The sequence below is a fragment of the Balaenoptera musculus genome, chromosome 11 (assembly GCF_009873245.2).
Source record: "Balaenoptera musculus isolate JJ_BM4_2016_0621 chromosome 11, mBalMus1.pri.v3, whole genome shotgun sequence".
Taxonomy (NCBI): domain Eukaryota; kingdom Metazoa; phylum Chordata; class Mammalia; order Artiodactyla; family Balaenopteridae; genus Balaenoptera; species Balaenoptera musculus.
The window spans coordinates 103535633-103562029 of record NC_045795.1 but is presented as its reverse complement, the minus strand read 5'-3'; the positions used below and the strand labels follow the sequence as shown (position 1 = coordinate 103562029).

The following is a 26397-nucleotide window of genomic DNA, read 5'->3' as shown; positions in this document are numbered from 1 at the left end:
ATATTTAAAAAATTTAAAATTTTGAAACAATTTTAGGCTCACACAGAAGTTGCAGAAACAGTGCAGAGATCCCCATGTACCCTCCCCCAGTGATGACACCTTACATGCACCACAGTACAGGGTCTGTCAACCTCAGCACAGTGACACTTGGGACTGGACATGCCTTTGTTGGGGAGGGGGTGTGTCCTGTGCCCCGTGTGATGTTTAGCAGCACCGCTGGCCTCTACTAGATGCCAGTGGCGCCCCCACAAGGTGTGACAAACAAAATTGTCTCCGGATGTTACCAAAAAGTCCCCAAAGCATCCCAGTTGAAAATTACTCTGTATTGAGTTTTCTGTTACTGTTCTAGAAAGTCACCACTCGCTTCCTGGCTGGAAACAGCACTGCTGCTCTGTTGGTCAGAAGTCCGACGTGGTGGCCAGATTCTCTGCTTGGAGTCCACTGGGCCAAAACCAAGGTGTCATCTGGAGCCTTGGTGCTCGCTGGAGGCTCTGGGGAAGGAAAATGCTCCCAAGCTACTCTGGTTGTTGGCAGAATCCAGCTCCTCCCCACAAGGCCCGTCCTTCTCAAGCCAGCAGCAGACATCCACTTCTTCTCGTGCTTTGATCTCCGATCCTCTTTTCTACCACCAGCTGGTAAAAGTTGTCTGCTTTTCCTGAAAGCAGTGTCTTATGTGGTGACACTGGGCCCACTGGATAATCCAGGATAATCTCATCTCGTTCACAGTCTGGGGATTAGGGTGTAGACATCATTGATAGGCCCACCTGCTGAATACTGCCATAGTGCAGAGATCACAGCCGGGAAGTTACAGCGGCAGTAAAACCTCAGCTAACCGCAGACCTCCTTCAGAATCATCAGCTTTCATATGTACTCATTGTTTACCATTATTACTGTTTTTTTGGTGTGTAGAGCTGTCAGATTTTATCATAAATTTTTATCATATACATACACGCATACACACATATTTTTTCACGTAACCACCCCCACATTCAAGGACACAGAGCTGTCCCATCAATCCCACAAAGTCCCCCTTCCTTCAACCCTGACCTAGCAACCTTTGTCTCTTCTCTGTGAGCATAATTTTATCATTTTGAGGCTGTTATGTAAGTGGAATTATATATGTGTCACCTTTTGAGATTGGCTTTTTATTTCATTCAGCATAACGCCACTGAGATCCATCCAAGTTGCTGTTGTGCATCAATAACTTGGTCCATTTTATTGCCGAGTAGTGTTCCATTTTATGGATATATCAGATTGTGTACCTGTTCACCTGTTTGAAAGCCATCTGAGTTGTTTCCAGTTTTTGACTGTTACAGGTAAAGCCACCATCTATGTATACACATGCCCAGGCTTTTGTGTAAACCTAACTTTCACTTCTCTGCCATAAATAACGCAGGAGGGGGATTGCTGGGTCATTTGGTGAGTGTATGTTTAACATTATAAAACACGACCAAACTGTTTTGCGGGGTGGCTGGCCTATCTTACATTCCTAACAGCTGTGTGTGAGTGATCCAGTCTCCATATATCTTTCCCATGCTTGGTACTGGCAGTATTTAAAATAAAAAATGTCAGTAAATAAAATAATTAGCTATTCTAGTCGATGTGAAGGGGTAGCTCACTGTGCTTTAATTTGCACTTCTCTAATCGCTAATGACATTGTGTAGTTTTTCACGTGCTCCTTTAGCATTTGTAGATCCTCTTTGGTAAGGTGTCTTTTCAAGTCTTTTGTCTGTTCCCTAATTGGATGGTTTGTTTTCTCACTGTTCAGTTTACAGAGTCCTCTGTATCTTGTCCCTTATCATATATGTGATTTGCAAATATTTCCTCGCAGTCTGTGCCTCACCTTTTCATTCTCTCACCAGTGTCTTTGCAGAACAAAGTTTTTAACTTTGAGGAAGTTCAGTTCATCAGTTATTTTCTTTTATGGATCATGCTTTTGATGTCATATTTAAGAGCTCTTCGTCTAACTCTAGGCCATGAAGATTTTTCTCCTGTATTTTCATTTAAAAGGTTTATGGTTTTACGTTTTACATTTAGATCTATAACCTGTTTTGAGTTCATTTTTGTATAATGAATGGTTTAATTTGAGTTTCATTTCTTTGTTCTAACACTGTTGAAAAGACTGTTCTTTCTTTATCAAATTGTTTTTGAACCTTAATCAAAAGTCAGTTGATCATATTTGCTTCAGCTGTTTCTTCAGTTCTATTGATCTGTGTTTATTCATCTGCCTATACGACACTGTCTTGATCACTTTAGCTATGTGGTGAATCTTAAACGTGGATACTGTGATTCTCTCAACTTTATTGTTCTTTTTCAAAATTACTTTAGCTCTTTGATTTGCTTTGCCTTTCCATAGACATTTTAGAATTTGTCTATATCTGCAAAAAGTTCTACTGAGACTTTGATAGGAATTGCATTAAGCTTATAGATAATTTGGGGGAGAGTTGGGATCTTTATAATGTTAGGTCTTCCAATTCATGAACACAGAATGTCTCTTTAAATTTTAAAATCATGTTTGATGTTTATCAATGCCTTGAGGTTTTCAGCATACACATCCACATGCATTTTGTGTGTGGGGTATGTGTGTGTGTGTGTCTGTTGCGGGGAGGGGGGAGCTGTTGTAACTGGTATTGAGTTTGAAATTTTGGTCTCCAGTTGTTCATTGCTAGTATTTGGAAATAAGATTGATATTTTTTTCTTTGTTTTTTTGGCTGTGTCGGGTCTTAGTTTTTTTTTTGCAGCATGCGGGATCTTTGTTGAGGCGTGTGGGATCTTTCGTTGCGGCACGGGCTCTTTGTTGTGGCGCCCAGGCTTCTCTCTAGTTGCAATGTGTGGGCTTCTCTCTAGTTGCGGCAGTCGGGCTTCTCTCTAGTTGTGGTGCAGAGGCTCCAGAGCACGTGGGCTCTCTAGTTGCGGCACTCGGGCTCTCTAGTTGAGGCACACGAGCTCAGTAGTTGTGGCACATGGGCTTAGTTGCCCCGCGGCATGTGAGATCTTAGTTCCCCGACCAGGTATAGAACTGGGTGTCCCCTGCATTGGAAGGTGGATTCTTTACCACTGGACCACCAGGGAAGTCCCAAATAAGATTGATTTTTATGTGACGGCCTTGTATGTATCCTGTGACCTTGCTAACCCAGGAGTTGTTCTGTTAAGTCCTTAGGTTTTTCTGCTTAGATGGGCATATCTGCAAATAGGCATAGCTTTTTATTTCTTCTTTTAACAATCTATTTGCTTTTAATTTTTCTTGCCTTGTTGCATTGGTTAAAGCTTCCAGTACTATGATGAATAGGGGTGGTGAGAGTGGTGGACCCCCTTGTCTTGTTCCTGATCTTTGGTTGAAAGCATTCAGTCTTTTCATTATGACTTTAGCTGAAGATTTTTATAGATGCTATTCATTAGATTGAGGAAGTTCCCTTTTATTCCTAGTTTGCTGAGAGTTTTTATGATGAAGGGGTATTGAATTTTGTCAAATGCTTTTTCATCACTTGATATGATCACGTGGTTTTTCTCCTTTAGACTTTTAATGTGGTTGTTTACATTGATTTTTGTGATTATTGAACCCGTATTGCATTTCTAGAATAAACCCCACTTGGTCATGCTGTGTGTGTGTGTGTGTGTGTGTGTGTGTGTGTGTGTGTGTGTGTGTGTGTGTATGTACACATATATCTATGTACACACATGTGCTGAATTTGATATGCTACTATTTTGTTGAGGATTTTTACATCTGTTTTCATTGTTATTAATTATTGGTAGCCTTTATTCCTTCCTTCCTTCCTTCCTTTGTAAATGTTAATCTGGTTTTAGTATCAGGGTAATGCTGACCTCATAAAATGATTTAGGAAGTATGGCTCCTATTTTCTGGAAAAGAATTTATAGAATTGGTGATGTTTCTTTTTTCCAGTGCTTGGAAGAATTTGCTAGTGAAACTATTCAGGCCTGAGATTTATTTTTCAAAAGGTTAACTATGAGTTCAATTCTTTAATAGTTACTGGACTATTGAGATTATCTATATCATCTTGGATGAATTTCGGTTGTTTGTAGTTTTTGAAGAATTGGTCCATTTCATCTAAGTTGTTGAATTTATATGTGTAGAGTTGTTATAGTATTATCTTATCCTCTTAATGTCTCAGGGGTCTGTCGTGATATCTCCTCTTTGTTCTTGATGTCGGTAATTTGTTCTTCTCTTTTTTCCTTTGTAGTTTTATTAGAGGTTTATCAATTTTATTAATCTTTTCAAACAACCATCCTATGGCTTGATGGTTTCTCAGTCTTCAATTCCACTGATTTCTGTTTTTAGTCTGTTTCTTTCTGTCTGCTTACTTTGAGCTTATTTTGTCTTTTTTCCTAGTTTTTTGAAATTAGAGTGTAGAGTATTGATTTGAGACCATTCCTCTATTTTAATATAAGCATTTAGTGCTGTGTTAGTTACAAATTATCCCCAAACTTAATGGATTAAAATGACATTTGCTATTTCAGTTTCTGTGGTCAAGAAACTTGATGTAGTTTAGCTGGGTCCTTTGCTTCAGGATTTCTCCCAAGGCTGCATTTAGGGTGTTGGCTAGGGCTGTAGGCATCCCAAGACTAGCTTAGGAGGACCCACTTGCAGGCTCACTCATGCAGAAGTCACTGCCTTGGTGGCTGCTGGCCAGAAACTGCCCTCGGTTTCCTGGCACATGGCCTCTCCACTGAGGTGGTGACAACACGGCAGCTTGCGTCAGGAGAGCAAGCGAGAGAGAAGAGCCAGAGTGAGTCACAGCTCTTGTAACCTAATCAGGAAAGTAACACTCAGTCACTTTTGTTGTGTGCTCTTCATGAGAAGCAAGTCACTCAGTCCAGCCCATGTCTAGCAAGGGGAGGGCCTTACACGATGCTGTGAATATCATAAGACAGGGGTCACTGGGTGCTGCCTATCGTAGAGGGTGTAGCTTTCTCCCTGAACTCTAGCTGCAGCCCAGAGAGTTTGAAAAAATATGGTAAAATATACATTTACCATGTTAACCATTTTTTAAATAAACTTATTTTTTAATTTTATTCATTTATTGTTTTTGGCTGTTGGGTCTTCATTGCTGCGCATGGGCTTTCTCTAGTTGCAGGGAGCGGGGGCTACTCTTCGTTGCGATGCGCGGGCTTCTCATTGTGGTGGCTTCTCTTGTTGCGGAGCACGGGCTCTAGGCATGCGGGCTTCAGTAGTTGTGGCAAATGGGCTCAGTAGTTGTGGCTCGTGGGCTCTAGAGCACAGACTCAGTAGATGTGGCGCACGGGCTTAGTTGCTTCGCGGCATGTGGGATCTTCCCAGACCAGGGCTTGAACCTGTGTCCCCTGCATTGGCAGGTGGATTCTTAACCACTGTGCCACCAGGGAAGCCCATGTTAACCATTTTTGATTGTATAATTCAATGGCATTAAGTATGTTTACCATGTGGTACAACGATCACCAGTGTCCATTTCCAGATCTTGTCATCACCCCAAACAGAAACTCTGTTCCCATCAAATAGTAACTCCCCATTCCTCCTCCCCCAGCCCCTGGTAACCTCTATTCTACTTTCTGCCTCTATGAATTTGCATATTCTAGACACCTTATAAAGGTGGAATCATATAATATTTGTCCTTTTTTATCTGACTTATTTCACTAAACATAATGTTTTCAAAGTTTGTCCATGTTTTAGCAGGTGTCAGAGTTTCATTTTTTTTTAAAGGCTGAATGATACTCCATTGTATGTATCGAACACATTTCATTTATCCATCCTAGTGTTGGTGGCCATGTGGGTTATTTCTGTCTTTTGGCTACTGTAATGCTGTTACAAGCATTTGTGTGAAAGTATCTCAGTCCCTGCTTTCAGATCTTTTGGGAGTATATCTAAAAGTGAAATTGCTGGATCATATGGTAGTTTTATGTTTAAGTTTTTGAGAAACCACAAGGCTATTTTCCACAGTAGTTGCACCATTTTTCGTTCTCACCAGCAATGCGCAAGAGTTCTAACATCTTCATGTAGCCTACAGATTTTGATGTGTTGTCATTTTGTTTTTATTAGGTTCTGTATAAACACTGCATCATTAAAAATTTTTTTGTGTCCCATGGTTTTTTAGAAGTGTGATGCTTAATTTTCAAGTTTTTGAAGATTTCCCTGTTATCTTCTATTATTGAAATCTGATGTAATATATTATGGTCAGAGAAGATATTTTGTATGATATCAGTTAATTTGAATTTGTTAAGCTTTGTTTTATGATCTAAAGGTGAAGGCTCCACATATTCTTGAAACTAATGTTTATTCTTTTGTTAGGTGAAGTGTTCTATACATTTTAGATGGGTCCTGTTGGTTTGTGGTATTGTTGATTCTTCTGTATTGTTGCTTATTTTCTGTCTAGTGGGGTTTTTTTCAGGTTCTTAGAGAGTTGTGTTGAAGTCCCTAACTGTAATTCCAGAATTGGCTATTTCTGTGTTCAGTTCTGTTATCTGCTTCATGTGTTCTGGAGCTCTCTTTGCATACACACTTAGGATTGTTATGCCTTCTTAATGAGTTGACCCTTTTATCATTATGTAATCACCACTTTTTCTCTGGTAATGTTCTTTGCTCTGAAATCTCTTTGTTCAACGTTAATATAGCCTGTTTAGCTTTTTTTGATTACTATTTGCATGATACATCTTTTTCATACTTGATCTTTTTCTTTAATATATAGTTTTTTTCATTGCTTCTTTTTTTAGTAAATTTATTTATTTTTATTTATTTATTTTTGGCTGCATTGGGTCTTCATTGCTGTGTGCAGGCTTTCTCTAGTTGTGGCGAGCGGGGGCTACTCTTCGTTGCGGTGCGTGTGCTTCTCGTTGCTGTGGCTTTTCTTGCTGTGGAGCATGGGCTCTAGGCATGCGGGCTTCAGTAGTTGTGGCTCGTGGGTTCTAGCTCTAGAGTGCAGGCTCAGTAGTTGTGGTGCGCAGGCTTAGTTGCTCTGTGGCGTGGGGGATCTTCCTGGACCAGGACTTGAACCCGTGTCCCGTGCATTGGCAGACGAATTCTTAACCATTGCGCCACCAGGGAAGTCCCATACTTGAACTTTTTTTTTTTTAATTTATTTATTTAATTTATTTTTATATTTGGCTGTGTTGTGTCTTTGTTGCTGCGCACAGGCTTTCTCTAGTTGCGGCGAGCAGGGGCTCCTCTTTGTTGCAGTGCGCGGGCGTCTCATTGCGGTGGCTTCTCTTGTTGCGGAGCACAGGCTCTAGGTGCGCGGGCTTCAGTAGTTGTGGAGTGTGGGCTCAGTAGTTGTGGCTTGCGGGCTCTAGAGCACAGGCTCAGTAGTTGTGGCGCACGGGCTTAGTTGCTCCACGGCATGTGGGATCTTCCCAGAGCAGGGTTCGAACCCGTGTCCCCTGCATTGGCAGGCGGATTCTTAACCACTGTGCCACCAGGGAAGCCCCCATACTTGAACTTTTAATCTACCTACACAAAATTCTTTGCTAGCATGTAGTTTGGTCATTTTTAAAGCTGTTCTGAATTCTCTTATTTTAACTGGTGTGTTTAGATCATTTATATTTAATATAATTAATGATATATTAGGATTTAAATTTATCGTCTTTTGTCTGTATCCACCGTTTTTCATTTCTATGGTTTTACTTTCCTATCTTCTTGTAGGTTACCTGAACATTTTATAGTACCTCATTTTAATTTATCTAAAGCAGTTTTGAGTATCACTTTTTCCTTTTTTTTTTTTTTAAATGAAAAGCTTTCCAGGCAGATGTCGGAAAGCCACTTCTACGGCATTGAGAGTTACCAAAAAAGGGCCAGGCTTTCTCTCCCCGTCAGCTGACTGCGATTCCACATCTGTGCTGCTCGCAGAGGAGGAGAGGCTCCCGGCCTGGCCACCTCCAGCCCCTCCCGCCCTGCACGCCCCCTCCCCTGGGCCGGGTCAGTGCCACCAGGCGGCCGTGGTGCGTGCTGAGGATGGTCAGCCAGGCCCGGGCTCTGTCCCTGGGCCGTTTGCCTCCTCCTGGGGCTTCCCCTGACCAGCAGGTGGCCTGCGGAGCCCGGTGCAAACCCTAACCCACGTCAGCATGGGTGGGCCGGCCTGGGGAGCCCGGCTGGCAGAGGGCAGGGTTCCAGCTTGTGGTCCTCTTTTGTTTTCCATGGAGCCCTTTCCTGACCCTCCTAACTCAGGGATCTTCTCCCCTGGAGTCGTGTGCATGTGGGAGGCCCTTTGCCATGGGGCTCACGGACGAGCTTCTCCTGTCTGCGAATAGGTGCTTTGGGGCGTTTGATGCCGGCCCCTCTCGGGCTCCGTGGCTGCCTGCCCAGGGCGTGCACATCCCTGGAGACTCCACGGCCGTCTTGCAGAGGTGACCGGTACCCTCGGACACAGCCGGCCTACCTTTCACTATGTTTATTACCTCTACTGGTTGTGACTCTACATTGAATGCAGTTTCTAAGAGGAAAAAAACGAAGGCATATGAAGTGATCGCCTATCCATGTGGGCCCAGTGTTCTCGGATACAAGTCACCATGGCAACCTGGTGGCCTTCACATCTCACCAGTTAGGAAGATGAACTCTCCTGCCTGCAGATGTGAGCAGATTGGCCATTGTTGTTCAGTGCTCTGTGCCAGCAGGCCTCGTGACCTGGAGCTTCCTGGACGGGGAGGGAGGGCAGCAGACGGCGGCCTGGCCCCGCCGTCCCCCGTGCCTACCTGTTGTCTGAATCCGTTCTCTGTGACAGCCTGGTCCTCCTGCAGTGGGCTCGGCACCGCCAGTGGGTCTGAGGAGGCCTCTGTGAGTGCAGACTGGGATGCCGGCCGTGGGGCTGTGGTCTGCACACCTGTTGTGTCTGCTCCCAGGCCCCTGGGCAGGTGTGAGGATGGATTTTTAAGGTTCAGTTTGGCAGGTCAGCTTGCAGCTGCTGGTGTGGTCCAGGTAACTCTGCTGTCTCTCTCAGCCTCCGTTTCCGCTGGCTCAGCCCTTTCTGTAAAGCCTGCCCATCCTCTGAGCCACACCCCATCCCCCCACCCCACCCCACCGCATCATAATGGGAAGGTGGGCTTGCAGGCTCCGGGTTTAGGCTCTTTTTCCAGAACACACTGAGATCAGGTATGGGTACGTGGCCCTGGACTTTGACAGCCGCTCAGAGGGTGATCTCGGAGCCATTGTCTGAGAACAGGCCGGGCCTGTTCCTGGGCAGCTTGGCTTCCCTTGTCCACTGTCTGAGGCCGAAGGGCCAGACTCTGCGTGCTGCCTGAGGGCGGTTCCAGCTTCTGCGGCAGCCGCAGGGCTGGAGAGATCAGCAGAGAACTATACATATCTATGCTTGCCCCTCAGGTCCCTCCCGTGAAGAGGCCACGCAGGCAGCAGCGACACGGGCTCGCCTGCCCCTGTGCCCCGGCCCAGGCTGCGGCCTGTAGCCAGGCGGTGACCGGCGGGGTCGCATGGAGGCCGGCTGGCCGTGCCTTCGCGGTCTGTGTTCCTCAGCCCTCGCCTCCGAGTGGCCTGAGATCACAGTGGCCACCCCTGATTGAGGCCTCTTGGGACAGACGGGTGTCTAAAGGGACGCCCGCGTGCGTGTCGGAGGCCACTTGCCTGTAAGTGTGTGCACAGGGCATGTGGGCCCCAGCAGCCCCAGAGCCCCACACAGGGAGCCCCTCAGGCCCAGACCCCGGCCGTGTCCCTGAGGGGCGTAAGGGCCTCGCGAGCCTGGCTCTGGAGGAGGACTCCCCGCCTAGAGGGAGATGCGAGGAAAAGCCAACGGAAGGAGCCTTTCTAGGCCGGCTCCTGGGCTTCCTTCGTTACGAGAGACCATGTGGCTTAGTGGAAAGAGCCAGCTTGGAGGCCGGCCTGGGTTCCAATCCCGGCCCTGACACTTGCCAGCTGTGTTCTTGGGGTGGTGGGCACCCCTGGCGGTACCACTGTCCTGTCTGTGCCCGGGACCCCTTCTCCAGGGAGCCGCCCTTCCTCTGCTGGAACCTCTTACTCCTAATGAGTGGGCAGCCTTCTTACTTCGTCAAGGTATTTAAAAATATATATATATTTTTTATTGAGGTATAGTAAGAAATGCAGCGATCTTAAGTCAGCACACGTTTCTCCCCAGGTGTGATAGCCCCTGCATGAAGATCCAGCTCACTTCTGTATCGCAGACGGCCCCTCGGCCCCTCCTGGTCAGCTCTCCCCACAGATGACCCTGGCCAGCCCCGGCCACCATGGGTCGGTCTGCCCTCCCTCCCTGGGTGCCCTTTCTCCCCGTCTGCTGTGCTCCGCTGTGCTTTCCCTGTGCCGTGGCTGGGGAGCATTTGTCTGTGGAGACCACAGCTCACGGACCAGGCTGCATGCGGACATTTAGTTGTTTCCAGTTTGGGACCCCGATGAGCGATGCGTTTTCGTACGTGTGCTTTGTGGACATAGCGCTCGTTTCTGCTGCGTCTTTAACTGAAGGGGAACAGCCACGCAGCTTTCTCAAGTGCTTGTGTGGATTTCCGTCCCCTCCAACAGCGCGTGAGAGTTCCGGGGCTCCCGTCCCCACCCCCCTTTCTTACTGTCAGTTGTTTTAGTTTGAACTGTTCTGCTGGAGAAGCAGTGGTTGTGATTTGCATTTCCCGATGATTGTGGAGGTTGAGTAGCTTTTAAAATGTTTATTGGCCATTTAGATAGCCTCTTTTGTGAAATGTCAGTTCATATCTTTTACTTATTTAAAAAAAAAATTGGTTTTTTTTTTTTTTTCTATCAGTTTGTAGGAATTCTTTATACATTTTGAATCTAGTCCTTTGTTGAAAATGTATAACGTGCATGTATCTTCTCCCAGTCTGGGGCCTGCCTCTTCATTCTCTTAGTAAGCTCTTTTGTTAAGTCCCGTTTGTCACACTTTTCTTTTACATTTAATTCTTTTTGTTTCCTGTTTAGAACGTCTTTGCTTATACTATGGTCATGAAGATATTTTTCATTGTTTACTGTTTTCTTCTAGAAGCACTTAAGAAAATGACAGCTTATTGTAGATATCATTCACATATCATAAAATTTACCCTTTTAAGGCATACACGTTACTGTTTTTAGCATATTCATTGAATATTGCAGTAATCACCACTAATTCTAGAGCATTTCGCACCATCCCCCCAAACAATTACCGTTAGCAGTAATTCCCTATTTCCTCAGCCCTGTCCCCTGGAAACCATTCATCTATTTTCTGTACCTATGGATTTCCCTATTCTGGACATTTCATGAAATAGAATTATATAATGTATGGGCTTTGTGTCTGGCTTCTTAAACTGGGCATAATAGTTTCAAGGTTCATCTATATTGTAGCATGTATCAGTGTTTTATTCCTCTTTTATGACCAAATAAGACTCCATTGTATGGGTGGACCACATTTTATTTCTCTGTGCATCAGTCGATGGCATTTGGGTTGTTTCCACCGTCTGGTTATTATAAATAATGCTTATAAAAACGTTCATAAATAAGTTCTTTTTAGACATAAGTTTTCAGTTCTCTTGTATTGTTATTACTTGGTAGAATTATTCATGTATACGGTAACTCTTACCTTTATCCTTTTGAGGTTCTACCAGACTGTTTTCCGAAGTGGCTGCACCATTTTACATTCCCACCAGCATGTGGGAGGGCTCCTGGTGCTCCATCCTTGTCAACACTTGTTATTGTCTGTCCTTTTGCCTAGAGCTGTTCTAGTGGGTGCGACTGGCAGCTCTTTGTATTTCCCTAATGATTTTGAGCATCCTTCCATGTGCTTATTGGCCGTTTGTATATCTTCTCTGAAGAAATGTCTGTTCAGATCCTTTGCCCTTTTTAAGTTAGGTTATTTGCCTTCGTATTTTTGAGTTGTAAGAGTTCTGCGTACAAGCCACTTGTGAGATAAATGATTTGCAAATATTTCCACCCATTCTGTGGGTATCTTTTCACTTTCTTGATGATGTCCTTTGAAACACAAAAGTTTTAAATTTTGATGAAGCTCAACTGATCTATTTTTTCTTTAGTTATTTGTGTTTTTGCTGTCATATCTAAGAATCTGTTGCCAAATTCAAAGTCATGAAGATTTATCCCTGTATTTTCTTGTAAGAGTATAAAGTTTCAGCTCTTAAATTTAGGTCTTTGATCCATTTTAAGTGTTTCTATACGGTGTGAGGTAGGAGTCCAGCTTCTTTCTTTTGCATGTGGATATCCTGTTGTGTTAGCATCATCTGTTGAAGGACTGTTATTTCTCCATTGTATGGACTTGGCACCCTCATTGAAATCAATTGACTGTAAATATAAGGGTTTATTTCTGGCCTCTGAATTCCTCCCATTAATTTACACATCTATCCTCATGTCAGTAGCACACTGTCTTATTACCGAGCTTTGTGGTAAGTTTTGAAATCAAGAGGTGTGAATCCTCTACCTTTGTTCTTTTTTCTGATTCTTTTGACTGTTCGGGGTCCCTTGAGATTCTGTATGAATATTAGGATGTATTTTTATGTTTCTGCAAAAGAAAAAAGTCAGCTGAGATTTTGATAGGGATTGTACTGATGCTACCTTTCAATTTTTAAAAATCTTTCTCATTTAGGTCTCTAATCCAGTGTGAATTAAAGTTTGTATAAGGTACAGGTAGGGATATACATTTATTACAAAGGTGACTCTTCCCTCCCTGGATTGCAAGAGAACCTCTGTCGTTCATCAGTTAGCTTTATGTGTGATGGCTGTTTCTGGACTCTGTTCAGTTCAATCAGTTTCTTTCCTTTTATAGTAGGTCTGATTATCTTGTGTATTAGTCCTCTAGTTTTGTTGTTTTCAAGATTATTTGGCTTTTCTAGGTTCCTTGCATTTCTATATCAATTTTAGAATCAGTTTGTCAGATTAATATCTGTAGATTAACTTGGAGAGAGTTGAAATCTTAACATTCTCGAGTCTTCAGTTTCTCCCCCCCCCACCATCTCTCTCTCTCTCTCTCTCTCTCTCTGTGCGTGTGTGTTTAGGCCTTCTCAGCAATGCTTCATAGATTTCTGTGCAGTGATCTTAGATCTCTTTTGTTAGATTTACTCCTGGGTGTTTTATATTTTTGGATGCTAATGAAAATGGTATTGCTTTTCATTTTAATTATTTTTATTTATTACTAGTATATAGAAATGTGATTAATTTTTATTTAATTTTTATGACGTATCCTGCGACTTTGGTAAATTTACTTATTAGTCCACGTATTGTTGTGTAGTTTCCTTAGGTTTTTGTACATACAGTCATGTCATCTGAGTGTCATGGCAATTCTACTTTTTCCTTTCCAGTTCAAGGATGGGAATTTTTAAAAATTTCATTTATTTTCTTGCCTTGTTGCACTGACTGGACCTCCAGTACAGTTTAGGATAGAAATTATTATCTGGGTGATGTTCTCTTAGTTGTGGACATAGGAGGAGATGATCAGTATTTCACCGTTAAGTCTGGTGTTAGTGCAGGTTTTATAGATACTCTTTGTCAGATTTCTGGGCTAAGTTGCTGAGTTTATCACGAGTATGTGTTGAATTTTTCAAATACTTTTCTGAATCTGCTCAGGCCCATGTGTTTTTCCCCTTTTTTCCATTAAAGTGGTGAATTATAACTGATCGTTTTAAAGGAGAGATTATTGAGATATAATTTACATATAGTAACCTCTGTCCTTGATGTCCAGCTCTGTGACAGCCCCTCCAGGGTGTGGCCCAGCTTCTGCTCCCACCCTGGGGCCAGTTTGTGCAGAAAAGCCCAGATGGGATCCAGTCGGTGACTAACGGTGGGGGAATCCTGGAGTTCTTGGGAGTCCATAGGGAGGACTCCTGGGCTCGGGGGATCAGGGAAGGATGGCACCCAGGCTGGGCTTGAACTTCCTGCCGCCCTCTGCCTGCCTGATGATGAGAGGTCCACCGTTCTCGTAGCTAAACTGCGGGCTTGTGAGCAGGGGTGTGGTTTATGCGCAGAGCACGGGCTTAGAGCCTGCAGAGGAGAAAGCAAGGAGGCTGCTGAGAGCCAGGAGTCAGGTCTGCCCTCCCCTTGGAAGCTGAGGCTCCCTGTGCTGGCTCCCGCTGGCTCCCGACACTCGGTTCCCCAGGCCACCTGGGGATGGGCGAAGGCGGTAGCGCTCGCCTCCCCAAATGCTCCTTTGGGGAGAGCACCTCCTTGCCAGGAAGGGTTGCTGTGTCCATCCCAGAACCTCCGGGCAACGCCTTGCCCCAAGAGATTTCTTGTTGCCGCCTCTCCTGTCATTTCTGGCTCTGGCCTGCCCGCCTGTCCGGAGGCCTGGGCTCTGGGGGCCTGTGGGGCAGAGGGGAAGGACTGGTCTGAGTTGGGGCGCAGGTCCCACCGCGTCAGTGCCGCCTCTGGCGTCAGCTCCTGGTGTCCTCCTCCTGTCTGAGTTGCTGGTCCCCGTCCCCTGGCTGCCGTGTCATCCCCTGTGTCCTAACCGGGTGCCTGTGTCCCTGGTAACAGCCAGGATTCTTTGGCTGGAGACCAGCTCTGACCTAAACAAAAGGGCGTGTGTTGGAAGGGTATGGTGGACCCGGACCTGTCAGTCTGGAGCCTGGATGGGACAGGACACCGGCATCTTCTCCTTTGGGGCCTCTGCTCAGGGTGGTCCCCGCCGGGCCATGTGTGGTCCTTCTGAGAAGAGGGAGTGTTCAGTCTTGGGGGGAGCCAGTGGGGGTCCGCCGGCCTGCTCTGCACCCTTGGCGACACCCTCCTGCGTCCCAGGGACCTGTCACCACACGCGCTCTTCTCGCGTTCCAGCCAGGAACTTATCAGTTTTATTGATCTTTTCCCAAAACCCACTCTTGACTTTGTTGATTTTCTCTATTGTTTGCTTTCTGTTTCCTTGATTTCCACTCCTGTTCCCTTATCTCCTCTCTTCTACTTACTTGGGTCTAATTAGCTGGTTCGTGTTTGTTTTCCAGCTTTGTGGGCTGGACAGTGGACCGTGGACACTTCGGTCCTTCTTTGCTGAAATAGGTATTTAAACCTCAAGTTCCCTCTAATGAGCGTTCACTGCACAGCACGGGCAGGTCAGGGTCAGCCTGAGATGGGAAGAGTTCATGTGCAGGGCTCGGGGCTCTCCTCTTTGGGGTCTTCCCCTCACTCTCCAGCGTGGCCCCGAACTCAGATTTCTCATTTTCTCTTCGGTTTCTCAGCTCCCAGTGTGGCACCAAATGGGACCAGTTCTTGAAAACTCGTGGAAATGGCGGCCCCTCCTGCCGTGTCCTCCTTCCACATGGCAACCCTCCTCCTGCATGAAACCGTGTACAGGCCCTCGTGTCCTTGTCTATTGAAGTAAATGCTGACTCAGGAGTGAATGATGGGAAATGTGAAAATGGAGAAACAAAGAGTAGCTGTTGGGCTGGGGAACTGGGAACAGCTGAGACTACAATTCTGCCACATCACAAAATCACTGAACTCCCAGTTCCCTGAAAGATGCAGACAAAGGCCTGACGCACGTTCCTAAGTTGCTTTTGCAGGAAGCTGACCCACCAGATGAAAGCTGCTGACCACAAGCACATAGACAACCCCCCCCAGACGTGTTGAAACCAGAAGGGTGATGATGCTTGATGTTTCATCAAGGTGAAACTTCACCTTGATGCCATCCAATCCCAGGATTGTCCACGAGCTGACCACGCCCCGCCCCTTGAACACTATACAACCCCTCACTACCCCCTCCGGGGGGGGACACACAGTCTTGAGGGCATTAGCCCGCTGTGGCCCCCTTTGCCTGGCAAAGCAATAAAGCTGTTTCTTTGCTACTTCACCCAAAACTCTGTCTCCACGTTTCTATTTGGCACCGGCGCACAGAGGCTGAATTTCAGCAGCAAGCTGCTGGCTGTGCTTGCTTTTCTCCAGGGCCTTCAGATGGTTGTCCCTTGTGTTTGGTCCAGAGCTTGTCAGGGCACTTGGTCCGGGAGGAGCAGTTCTGCCACGTGGGCCACGGGCCGTCTGTGTCCACAGACTCCGTAGGGCTCCCGCTGCAGGAAGGGGGCCTGCCCAGCCAGGCGTGCGGGCAACTTTAGCCAGGCCCCCCCGACAGCTGCTCCCACCAGCTGAACCCCCATCTCCATCTTTGCTCAGGGGCCATCGCCCCACCGACCTGGAAGGCCGTGTGCCGGGCCCTCCCTGCCCCTCGCGGCCCCCGGATGAGACCTGTCCTTCCCTGTCTGTAGTCTTTTCTCACAGAGGCCTCGTCAGGGACACGCCCTGGGTCCCGGCCTCCTCATTGGTTGGCTAAACAGGATGTTGGCCACAGGGTTTTCCTCTTCTTTGCGATCGGCTTCCAGCACCGCCGGAGACTGGCCTTCGCGACGGGCGATTCTGAGTACGAATGTCCCTCGTTGAAACTCTCAGTGCCTCCCCATTGCCGAGACCCTCACCATGGCTCGGGCGGGGTCCCTTGGACCCCGTTCCTGGTTCCTCCTTCCCCTCCCCCTGCTGCTCCTTCGCTGAGAGGAGGGAACGGACGGCGTCTTCGGCTCCTGGCGCTGTTGTGGTCCCCATAAGGGCACTGGCTTGTTCCCTCTGCTTCCCGGGTCCCTGGGAACAGGACTCAAGCGGCAGCCTGACCCGGTAGGGGGGCTGGTGTGGGACCAGGTGACCAGAGCCACTGCAGGCCCGTGAGAGGATGATGGGCCGGGTGGGGCAGGCCCGCGGAATGCGGTGCTGGGAGGGTGGGGAGGCCCCACGTCGTCGCTGTGGGCCGATCAGCTTACAGACCCAGCCCTCGAGTTACGCTCCCCAGGGCTTAGAGGTTAGTGGGGCAGACGAGGCCCAGAGACACAGTCCCCATGGGGGGACCGGGGTGTGACGGGAGGCTCACGCACACAGGTGTACACGCGTGCACGTGTGTGCACACACCCGCACCCCTTCAGCACTCCGCGGGGCGGAAACCCCGCACTTGCCCCCGGAGCAGGGAGGTTCCCCCTGGGGTCGGGGTGCCCACTGCACACTGTGTGGCTGGCTCTGCCCCCACCTTGGGGCAGCTCACCTCCTTCCTTGGCCCCGGTACCGAAGCCTTCTGGCTCTTTCCAGAAACTCAGTACCTCTCTTAAGGATGGAAGATTTACACTGTTAAAGACAGGCGTCAGCATGCTAGTTCTGAGCAGTACTTTGAACAGCGGCAGCTTTGTTAGAGTGACTGGGGGGGGGCCTGGCCTGTGGTGCTTCTCTGACAGAGGCCCTGAGCCCCAGCCCGGCCCTGCCATCGGCGTCCACGCCTGGACAGTGGCAGTCGTGGGATGAGCCGTGTGGTGGACAGCAAGTGGATAACCTCCCAGGAGATTCTTGAAGGTTTGGCCCTTGCGTAAGGGCCTGAGTCATGCTTCTGATAATGTGAATGTGTAAGTTCAGTTCTGAGCTCGAATGGCCAGTGCCTGCATGCTAGGTGCACTGCCGGATGGACAGAAGGGGCTTGGGGCTTCCCCCCACAGAGCGCGGCTGTCGGCAGGGGGATCAGTAGATCGCTTGGTGTAACAACAGTTAGAATAACTATAAAATCTATTTAAGTGCCCCGGGAGCACAGATGGGAGAAGCCGTTGTGTTTGGATGCCGAGGGAAGAGAAGATACGACAGTCAGATCTTGACTGCAGCCGTAGAAACCAGCCCCGCTGTTGTGAGCAGGGAGGGAGGCTGGGGGCCCGGATTCAGGGGATGGTGACTGTCGGAGCCTGAGCCAGGTGCCCGCCCCGACGAGTCGTCCCCAACACACCTGCCCCACAGAGAAGTAGGACAGCACACCCCTGCCCACACACCTCAAGGCAGGAGTTTACAGGGGGCTGGAGAGTCCAAGAAGGAAGAGCATGTGGGCAGAGCCTCAGAGAAGCTGCCAGGCTGGCAGGCAGGATGCAGAAAAAGAGGCATTTCTGGCAAAGAACAGTAGGAGCCAAGAGCGGAGCCGTGGAAACCCTGGCGTGCCCGTGAAGGGGGCGGCGTTTTCAGGTGGTCGAGTCGAGGTCAGAGGAGAGTGGTCCTTCAGTGCCGCCTCCACGAGGCGGCCTGGCAGAGACTGTGGGCGGGCCCGCAGGGTCTGAGCAGACCTGGGATTGGCCCCGTACCATCGTGTGTCTCGAAGGCCATCAGGGTGGCCGCCACCGTCCCCCGTAGCCTGGCCTCTGGGCTGTGCCACGGAGGCCCCACGCCAGCGCTGGGGCGGCTCTTCCAAGTTCTCGCGTCCTCGTGGTCTCCGCCCAGGTCGTGGGAGCCAGCGGGGGTGGTGGGACAGTGCTGCACGGAGCCCGGCTCCCTCTGGGCGGTTGGAAGCTTGGCCCGCCTGCCTGCTGACGGCCACGTGCTCAGGCTGTGACCAGGCCCCTGGCCACCCGCTCCTGGTGAGTCAGGGCCGCTCCCCCGAGCCGTTCACCTCTGAGAACGTCTTCAGTTCACATCAGGCCGGGAGGGTGCTCTGGACACCTCGGCACGGGGTGGGGTGGGGGGAGCCCCCACTCGCAGCGGTGGCTCTGCCCGGTGCACGCGGCCCCTCTGCCCGTGGCCTGGTCCTGTGCGAGAGCCGCGGCCCAGGCACCGTTGTGTTTAAGCCATGTCTCTCAGCTCTGATACCTGCAGCAGCAGGCGGCGGAGTGGAGTGCGGCCCCCTCCCCCCGCCAATCTTGTCAGCCTGCAGATCTGATCACAGGCACTCCTCGGCCCGACCGGCTTATTTCAAGTGGCGTGTTGTTACCCTGCGCTGAAAGACAGCCCCTGCCTCGCTCCCAGGCGGAGGTTTATTCTCCATCATTACTTTTTAAAAGGTGTTCGGCTAGAAGATTGCCTATTATTTCCTCTGTGAGCCTCTCCTCACTGCCGTTGTGTGGCGACAGCTGACACAGCCGCGGGGGGTGCTCTGTGCGCCTGCCCGCGAGTCACCGTGCGCGACAAGAGGGAATCAGGACGTCTTCCTGGGCAGCAGCCTTCCGGTTCGGCTTTTATGAACTGGGTTTAAAAAATAAATAAGTCAGATCGTATTGGTCTCCTGCTTAGAGCTCTTGGGTGCCCCCTTCCTTTGAGCACAGCTGACCTCTCTCCACTCCCAGGGCCCGGGCACAGCAGCCTGTTCCCCCGGGAAGCCTTCGCGTTTGTGTCGTGTCCTCAGAGGCCCTGAGTGGTCACCACCCCCCTCTCTGGCTGCCCCTGTCCTCCCAGCCCTTCCCCACGTCCGTCCGGCATCCTAGCCGCTCATCAGCATGTCCTCAGCCTGCCATCCCCCTGCTGTGTCCCTCGCTCCAGGAGGGCTCCGGACACACGAGCCGCCGGGACGCTGTGGTGGCTGATAGTCTGAACAGGCGGAGACTGGGAAGCAGCGGGGCCTTGGTGTGGGGAGAAGCAAGGCCAGAGAGGGTCGTGCAGTGCCGGGGAGAGGAGGGCACCTGCAGACGGGCCCAGCACTTGGCTCTGGGAAGGAAGACGCACGGCCCCGGGCAGAACTGTCCACGCTGGGTTCATGACCCATTTTCCATTTTCTCGTAGGCAAGTCCAAATGTTTTTCTGTAAAAATCCCGGTTTGGTAAACGCTGGTGACCAATTCAATTGAAAACCAAACCAAACCAACACCACCCAGTAGACCAGAGGAGGACCAGGCAGTTCATGGCCATGAGCGGGCCTCTCCTTCCTTCCCTCCCTCCCTCCCATCTTTCATCCACTCAGCAGTGACCCTCGCTGACTTCACAGCTTCAGTCCCGTCCTCCGTGCCGCGTGGAGAGGTCAGGGCTGTGACCCAGTGGCCCCCTCTGGGTGGCCTTCCCGGAGGAGGCTGGGCAGTCCCCGGCTTTCCCCAGCAGGAGACCCACGCGGCCTGTCGCTCTGCCCAGCCCCCTAGGCAGCCACCTTAAGCGGAGTCGTGCACGTGGTTACATTTAGTTTCCTGACCTTTCCCCTCCCAGGCCGGAGCCCCCCTAGAAACCTCGGGGATGGTAGCACCTTCCAGGACGGTTTGCTTGGAGACCCACGCGTGCTGGGACTCTGTCCCTCTGGGAGGGGGGCCATGACTTTAGCATCTCAGCTCTGCGTGACCTCACTGTGTGGCTCTGGGTGACTGCATCACTCTGTGCCTCGGTTTTCTTGCCTTTTAAGTGGGTTTAATGGTTCCTTCCTTATCGGACGGTTGGGTGAGTTGAAGGAGCACTTGAGTCATTGTTTATAAACTGTTGATACGTGGTCACTGCTGTTCTTACTGACTTGGCCCTGTCGTTCAGGAGTCGTCTCTGATCCCTGTTTCTGTTACAATCGAGGTGGTACCTTCCGCCCAGCACCTGGGTGCTGCTGAGAGGAAGCGAGGGTGCAGGGCGCGGGGCCGACAGATCAGACGCAGTGGATGCGAAGGGGCACGGCGGACGCACAGGGACGCGGCGGCCTCGTGTTTTCCTGGTCATGTCCTCTTCTTACTCTGCTGCCTTGGAACCCTCCTGCCCTGTGAGCCCTCCCTGTTTAGTTGTTCTATCAGTATCTTGAGAGATGTTAAAGTCTTTGACTATGATTGTGGATCTATTTATATTCTTCTTTAATCTGTCAAATTTGTTTTATGTATTTGGGATTTTTGTTATCAGGTGCATACACATTTACAATTGTTATCTCTTCTTGACTAATTTTCTCTTTTATGATTGTGAACTGCCCTTCTTTATATCTGGTAATATTTTTTTGTCCTGAATTCTCCTTTATCTGATATTAGTATAGCTATACCAGCTTGCTTATACAGCAAGTTCACTGCATACAAATGAGTTCTGTTCCGAGAGCGCATTCGTAAGTCCAGTTTGTTCATAAGTCCAACAAAGTTAGCCTTAGTTAGTTAGGTACCCAACTAACACAATCGGCTATATAATAATGTACTGTAGTAGGTTTATAATACTTTTCACAGAAATAATACATAAAAAAACACAAAAAGTAAAGAAAACATTTTTAATCTTACAGTACCTTGAAAAGTACAGCGGTGCAGTACAACAGGTGGCACACAGGGGCCGGCATCAAGTGAACAGGCAAGAAAAGTTACTGACTGGAGGAGGGAGAGGAGGTGGAAGATGGTAGAGATGAAGGATTGCTGGCAATAGGAGACAGAGGGCAAGCTGCAATTTTACTCACGCCTGACGTTGATGGAACGCACGTTCGCATCTTTGAAAGTTCGCAACTTGAAGGTTCATGTGTAGGGGACTTACTGTACTTGGTGCGCACGATACACCTTTTCCCATTTTTTAAAACCTGTTTGTATTATTTTTTATCAATAACATATAGCTGGGGTTTTGCCTTTGCATTGGTGTGTATGGTAAGCAGAATAATGGCCCCCCAGAGACGTCCGCCTCCCAATCCCCAGGACCTGTCAATGTACTCTCTTGCATGGTAAACAGGGCTCTTCAGATGTCACTAAGTTAAGAATATATGGTGGGGAGACTATCCTGTATTATCCAAGGATGCCCGGTGTGATCTCAAGTGTCAGGGAGATTAGGAGAAAGTGAAATCAGGGAACGATCAGGGAAAGAGGGAGACAAGAGAGTCAGAGAAGGAGACGTGATAACAGTAGCAGAGGTCAGGGTGACATGGGGCCATGAGCCAAGAAATGCAGGCGACCCACGCACCGCGCTGAAGAGTGTCCCCCACTCGCCGCAACTGGAGAAAGCCCTCACACAGAAACGAGGACCCAACACAGCCAAAAATAAATTAAAAAAAAAAAAAAAGTATATATATAAAAAAAAAAAAAAGTATATATATAAAAAAAAAAAGAAATGCAGGCGACCCCTAGACGCTGGGAAGGGCGAGGAAACGGGTTCTTCTCCAGAGCTTTCAGAAGGACACAGCCCTGCTGACACCACACTTGTAGCCAAATAAGACCCATTCGAGACTTCTGACCTCTAGAACTGTAAGAGAATAAATTTGTAGTATTTTAAGCCACTAAGTTTTTGCTAAGTTCTTACAACAGCAAGAGGGAACTAATACAGGGGTAAGTCTGTTTATATTTAATATCATTATTGGTATGAGCGCATTTAAATTGACCATTTGTTATTTCATTTGTTTGTTCCATCTGTTCTTTGTTCCTCTGTTGCTGCTTTCTTGTAGGTTTTTTTTGAGGGAGAGGGTGGAGATGAATCAGTACATTTTAGAATTCCGTTTTATCTCCTCTACTGACTTTTTATTTGTGCTTTCTTTGGTTACATTTTTAGTAGTTATTCTAGAAATTACTTTTTAAAAAATCTATGCTCAAGAAGTATTCTGTTACTTCAGGAATTATTTAAGAACTTCACAAAAGCACCCTGCTTGGGATTTTTCTGAGCTTCTCAGATCTATTTGTGGTCTTTAATTAATTTTGGAATATTCTTGGCCTTTATCTCTTCCCTTTTTTTGCCCCATCTTTCTCTTTTCCTACTAGGACTTAAATTAAAGGTATGCTCTGTTGTTTAATATTGTCCTGTAGATCTTGGGGGCCCTGTTTCATTCTGTTTTTCATGCTTTGTCTGCTTGGGTTTCAATTTGAATAATTTCTAATCATTTGTTTCCAAGTTCATTGATTCTTTCCTCTGCTCTGACCAGTTTGCTAGTGAGCCCACGATTTCTTGCGTTTTCGTTTGGTTCTGTCCTAGTTTGGGTGGTGTCAGTGAAGGTGGAGGAGGGACCCCTGAAGACCCTCTCTTCCATAAAAGCAATGAAAATGGACAGAGCCTATTTTTTCAGAACTGAAAGTTAACCAAAGACTTGTGGCCATCCAGGAGCATTTGTTCAGGAAAAATGGGTGAATCTCAGTAAGGAGAGTGAGGTTTGTGGCATTTCAAATTGTCCTATTCCCATCCTCCTCTTCCCAACCTGAGACTAGCGGCTGGCGTCTCCTCAGGAGTAATGGGAACTGGAGGGTTCCTGTCTTCCTGTAGGAAGTCTCCATGACTTCCCATGCGGTGCCCACCCTTTCCTGCTAGAGTCTCCGCCGTGTTAACCCTGGTGACTTTGAAGTCCCTCTGGGCTAACTCCGGGCCATTGTTGCATCTGGCTCTATTGAGTATTTCCTCTCTATGGTACATCTTTATTTTCTTGTGTGTGTGTGTGTGTGTGTGTGTGTGTGTGTGTGTTTAAATGTTTGATTGAATGCTGAACCCTTTGGGTAAACAAGACAGAACACTGGGCACTGCAGTATATATTTGTGCCAGTGGAGGGTTTTCCTTTGTTCTGTGAGACCCTTAGTGTGGGGACTGGGTCCCTTGTAAGTGGCATACAGTTGGATTTCCTTTTTCTTTCTTTTACCCAAAGTGGTGATCTTTTTCCTTTAAGGCTGAGGTTATTTGGTTCGTGGTCTATATTCATTATCTGTTGCTAAATAACAAGTTACGCATTTAGTGGTTTAAAGCAGTAACCATGTATGACCTCACAGTGCCCGCAGACACCTCATGGTGGACACCTCGTGGGTCCTTGGGGCTGGGACTGGGCTTGGCTGGGCCTCTGCTTCTGGCCTCTCATGGCTGCAGTCCCGTCCCAAGGCCCTTAGGCCATTGGGCTGAGGCCCCTCAGCTCCGTGCCACGGGGGCATCTCCGGAGGGCAGCCCACAACACCAGGGAAGCTGGCTCCATGGGTGTGGACAAGCAGGCGGGTGCCAGACAGAAAGCACGACCTTTGCCCCTGGAACTGCCCCCTCTCGCTCCAGTCATAGCTGCTCATCAGGATTTGGGTTTCACTCCAGGGCCCAAGCTGGGGGACGTGGGATCCCGGGGGACCATCTCAAAAGCTGTGATCCCTGATTACTTATACTGATTCCTGCAACCTTGCCTGGTCTTTCCTGTTCCGTCCTCTCCTCCCCTCATTCTCCTCCAGCCCCCGCCTCACCTGCTCGGACCTCCCCCTCCTCCCCCTCCTCCACCTGCCCTCCCTGTGCATCTGTGTCCCCCGAGCAGCCACAGGGCAGTTGGACTCGGGCCCATGCTCTGCCCTCGAGTTTTCTGGCTCCTCTGTTGCTGTGCGTCCTTGTCCCCGTTGCAGGACAAAATCTCTCTACTGCGTCCCCATTTCCTAATTTCCCCCTAACTGCCCTCAGCTTGGGGCTTGTCTCATCCATTTGATTCCTTGTTCCTTGAAGAAATTTACCTTTATAATATTTACCTGCTGGGGGGCTTGCCTGTTTCAGGTTCATTTCTTCTTTTTTAATCAGAAGTTCATTTATTTTTTTGAGCACCTTAAACTTACATGTTTAAAATCCTTTATCAGTTGGAAATTTGAACACTGGCTGAATATTTGATGATGTTAAGGAATTCATTTTTTTGGTATGCAGTGCTACTGGTTCTGATTAGGAAAATAAAAGTCTTTATCTTTTAGAGAAATATATTGAAGTACGTGCGGATGAAATGACCTGCTGTAAGGAATCTGGGGGGAGGGAGGGGTGGGTGCTGTAGGTGAAACAGGATTCCCGTTAATCATTTTTTTTAATATTTCCTTTTTTTTAAAGTTAATTAATTAATTTTATTTTTGGCTACATCGGGTCTTAGTTGCAGTCTTGCAGGATCTTTGTTGTGGCATGTGAGATCTTTCACTGCAGTGTGTGGGCTTCTCTCTCTAGTTGTGGTGCACAGGCTCAGTAGTTGCAGCATGCAGGCTTAGTTGCCCTGCAGCACGTGGGATCTTAGTTCCCCAACCAGGGATTGAACCCGTGTCCCCTGCATTAGAAGGCGGATTCTTAACTGTTGGACCACCAGGGAAGTCCCTAGTTTATCATTTTGAAGCTTAGTGATGGCTATCTGGGTTTTTAAAAATATTATTATAAATTTTTATTTATTTCATATTATTTAATATATATTTTAATATTATAATATCTGGGTTTATTTAGTATTATTTTAGTACAGTAATACAATTTTGCATAATAAAAAGTTTTTAAAAACCGTGTCATAACGTCCCATCACGTGAATTTTGTCTGGAGTGAATTCGCATCAGCTGCTGGTTTGATGGGCAGCCTTTCTAAGCTTACGCATCCTCACCGTATTTGGCGTATGGTTTGCAGGCTTGTTTTGAGCACAAGTTTTGGTTTTGGTCTTGTTGGCTTTGTTTCTCTCCTATTTCCTTGTCTCCCTGTCGAGCATTTTCGTGGCACCAAGTGCCAGCCAGTTCCCGTGCCACCCAGCTGGGGCCCTGGGTTCACGGGGCTGGAGCTGTGGCCTCTGGGCTGAACCCAGCTTCCGGCAGGTTGAGAACCACGGCCCGACATGGGGTCCTCAGGATTTTCAGGTTGGCTTCTTATTCTGGGGGAGCCCTGGCCCCACGCCCACCTCTGCCCAAGGTGGTGGCTTTGGCCTCGCCTGCCTCTGTGCCCGTCTGTTCTGTTGGACGTTTGCATCTTGTTAGCAAATTCGGCTGTGTCTCCGTGGTTTTATCTGCCTTGTGTTTGGAGCAGGGCAGGTGCATCGAGCGTGCTCATCCGACAGGTCCCTTCACTTCCCCCTTCAAAGACTGTGACCCGAGAGCGGGCACGCATAATGGTGACATGTTACCTTTGTGTTGGAGACAGTGTGCTTTATTCAGTGTTTTTCCCCAGAAGGCCGACGGGGAAATGTCTTAGGGAGAATGACGGTCGCTACCATGCAAGCTGTCCGTCTGTGGTTCCCCAGCCCGTGTCCATCTGCAGTTGTCCTGTTTTTCTGTCTCTTCTGCTGGGATCTAAGCTCCATGAGGACAGGAGCTCCCCCTCACCCCCAGTGCCCCAGCCACCTTACAGGCGTGTGTGTCACGTGGCAACACCCGCTAACGTCTGGCTCTGACCTGAGGGCCACCTGCCTGCCGTGCGCCAGGCAAGGGCCGGACGGTGGCCGCTCTGCAGAGTGGGCACCTCCGTCCGCCAAACCTGCGTCACCGGCACAGCCTCTGGTCCAGGCGCCAACACCGGGCGTTTGCGCTGCATGCACTTTCTACAGCCCCTGCGCCAGGCCAGCCCTCGTTTTTCTCAGGCAGAGGCAGGCCAGGGGCCCTGACTCAGGGAGGTCCCAAGGGCTCCGGGGACATGGGCCTCCCCGTGAGGAGGACGTGAATTCCTGCTTCGTCTGAGGTAGCATCGTTGTGCGTGGGCCTAATGTGACCCTGGCCTTGCCGTTGGGGTTTCCTTTGACCCCTGCACAGCCCGTGGGGGGAGTCATTCCGGGTTTATGTGTCACACATGCGTGAGCTGGCGCTTGGGGTCAGGGACTTGTTGAAGGACCCCTGGCTGGTTGAGGGTGGGGAGGGGGCTGGCCCGGGTAGCCTGCTGTGACCTTGTGAGGGTCCTCGGCCGTGTGCACCAGTGTTCTGTTTGCTCCCGTCAGGAGGCCGAGGGGCAGCTGTCCCCCGAGGCCTAGGATTCTGGGTTCCAAGGCTGCTCACCTTTCAGCTCCCTGGCCCTTGGAGACAGGTGGTTTGCTCAGCAGAAGGAGGACATCAGGGGGTCCCTGCCGCTCAGAGCTCAGGGAGTGAGTCGGCGGCACATGTGCTCTGGGGACGGCGCAGTGCTTCCGGCCTGCGTGCCTTGAGGCTG

General features: G+C 48.8%; 1 protein-coding gene across 1 annotated transcript in view; it reads left to right on the top strand.

Annotated features, from left to right (window-relative positions):
- Nucleotides 1-26397, top strand: part of CHCHD6 (coiled-coil-helix-coiled-coil-helix domain containing 6) — a 131130-nt gene that overhangs the window by 57686 nt on the left and 47047 nt on the right. The window lies entirely within an intron of this gene.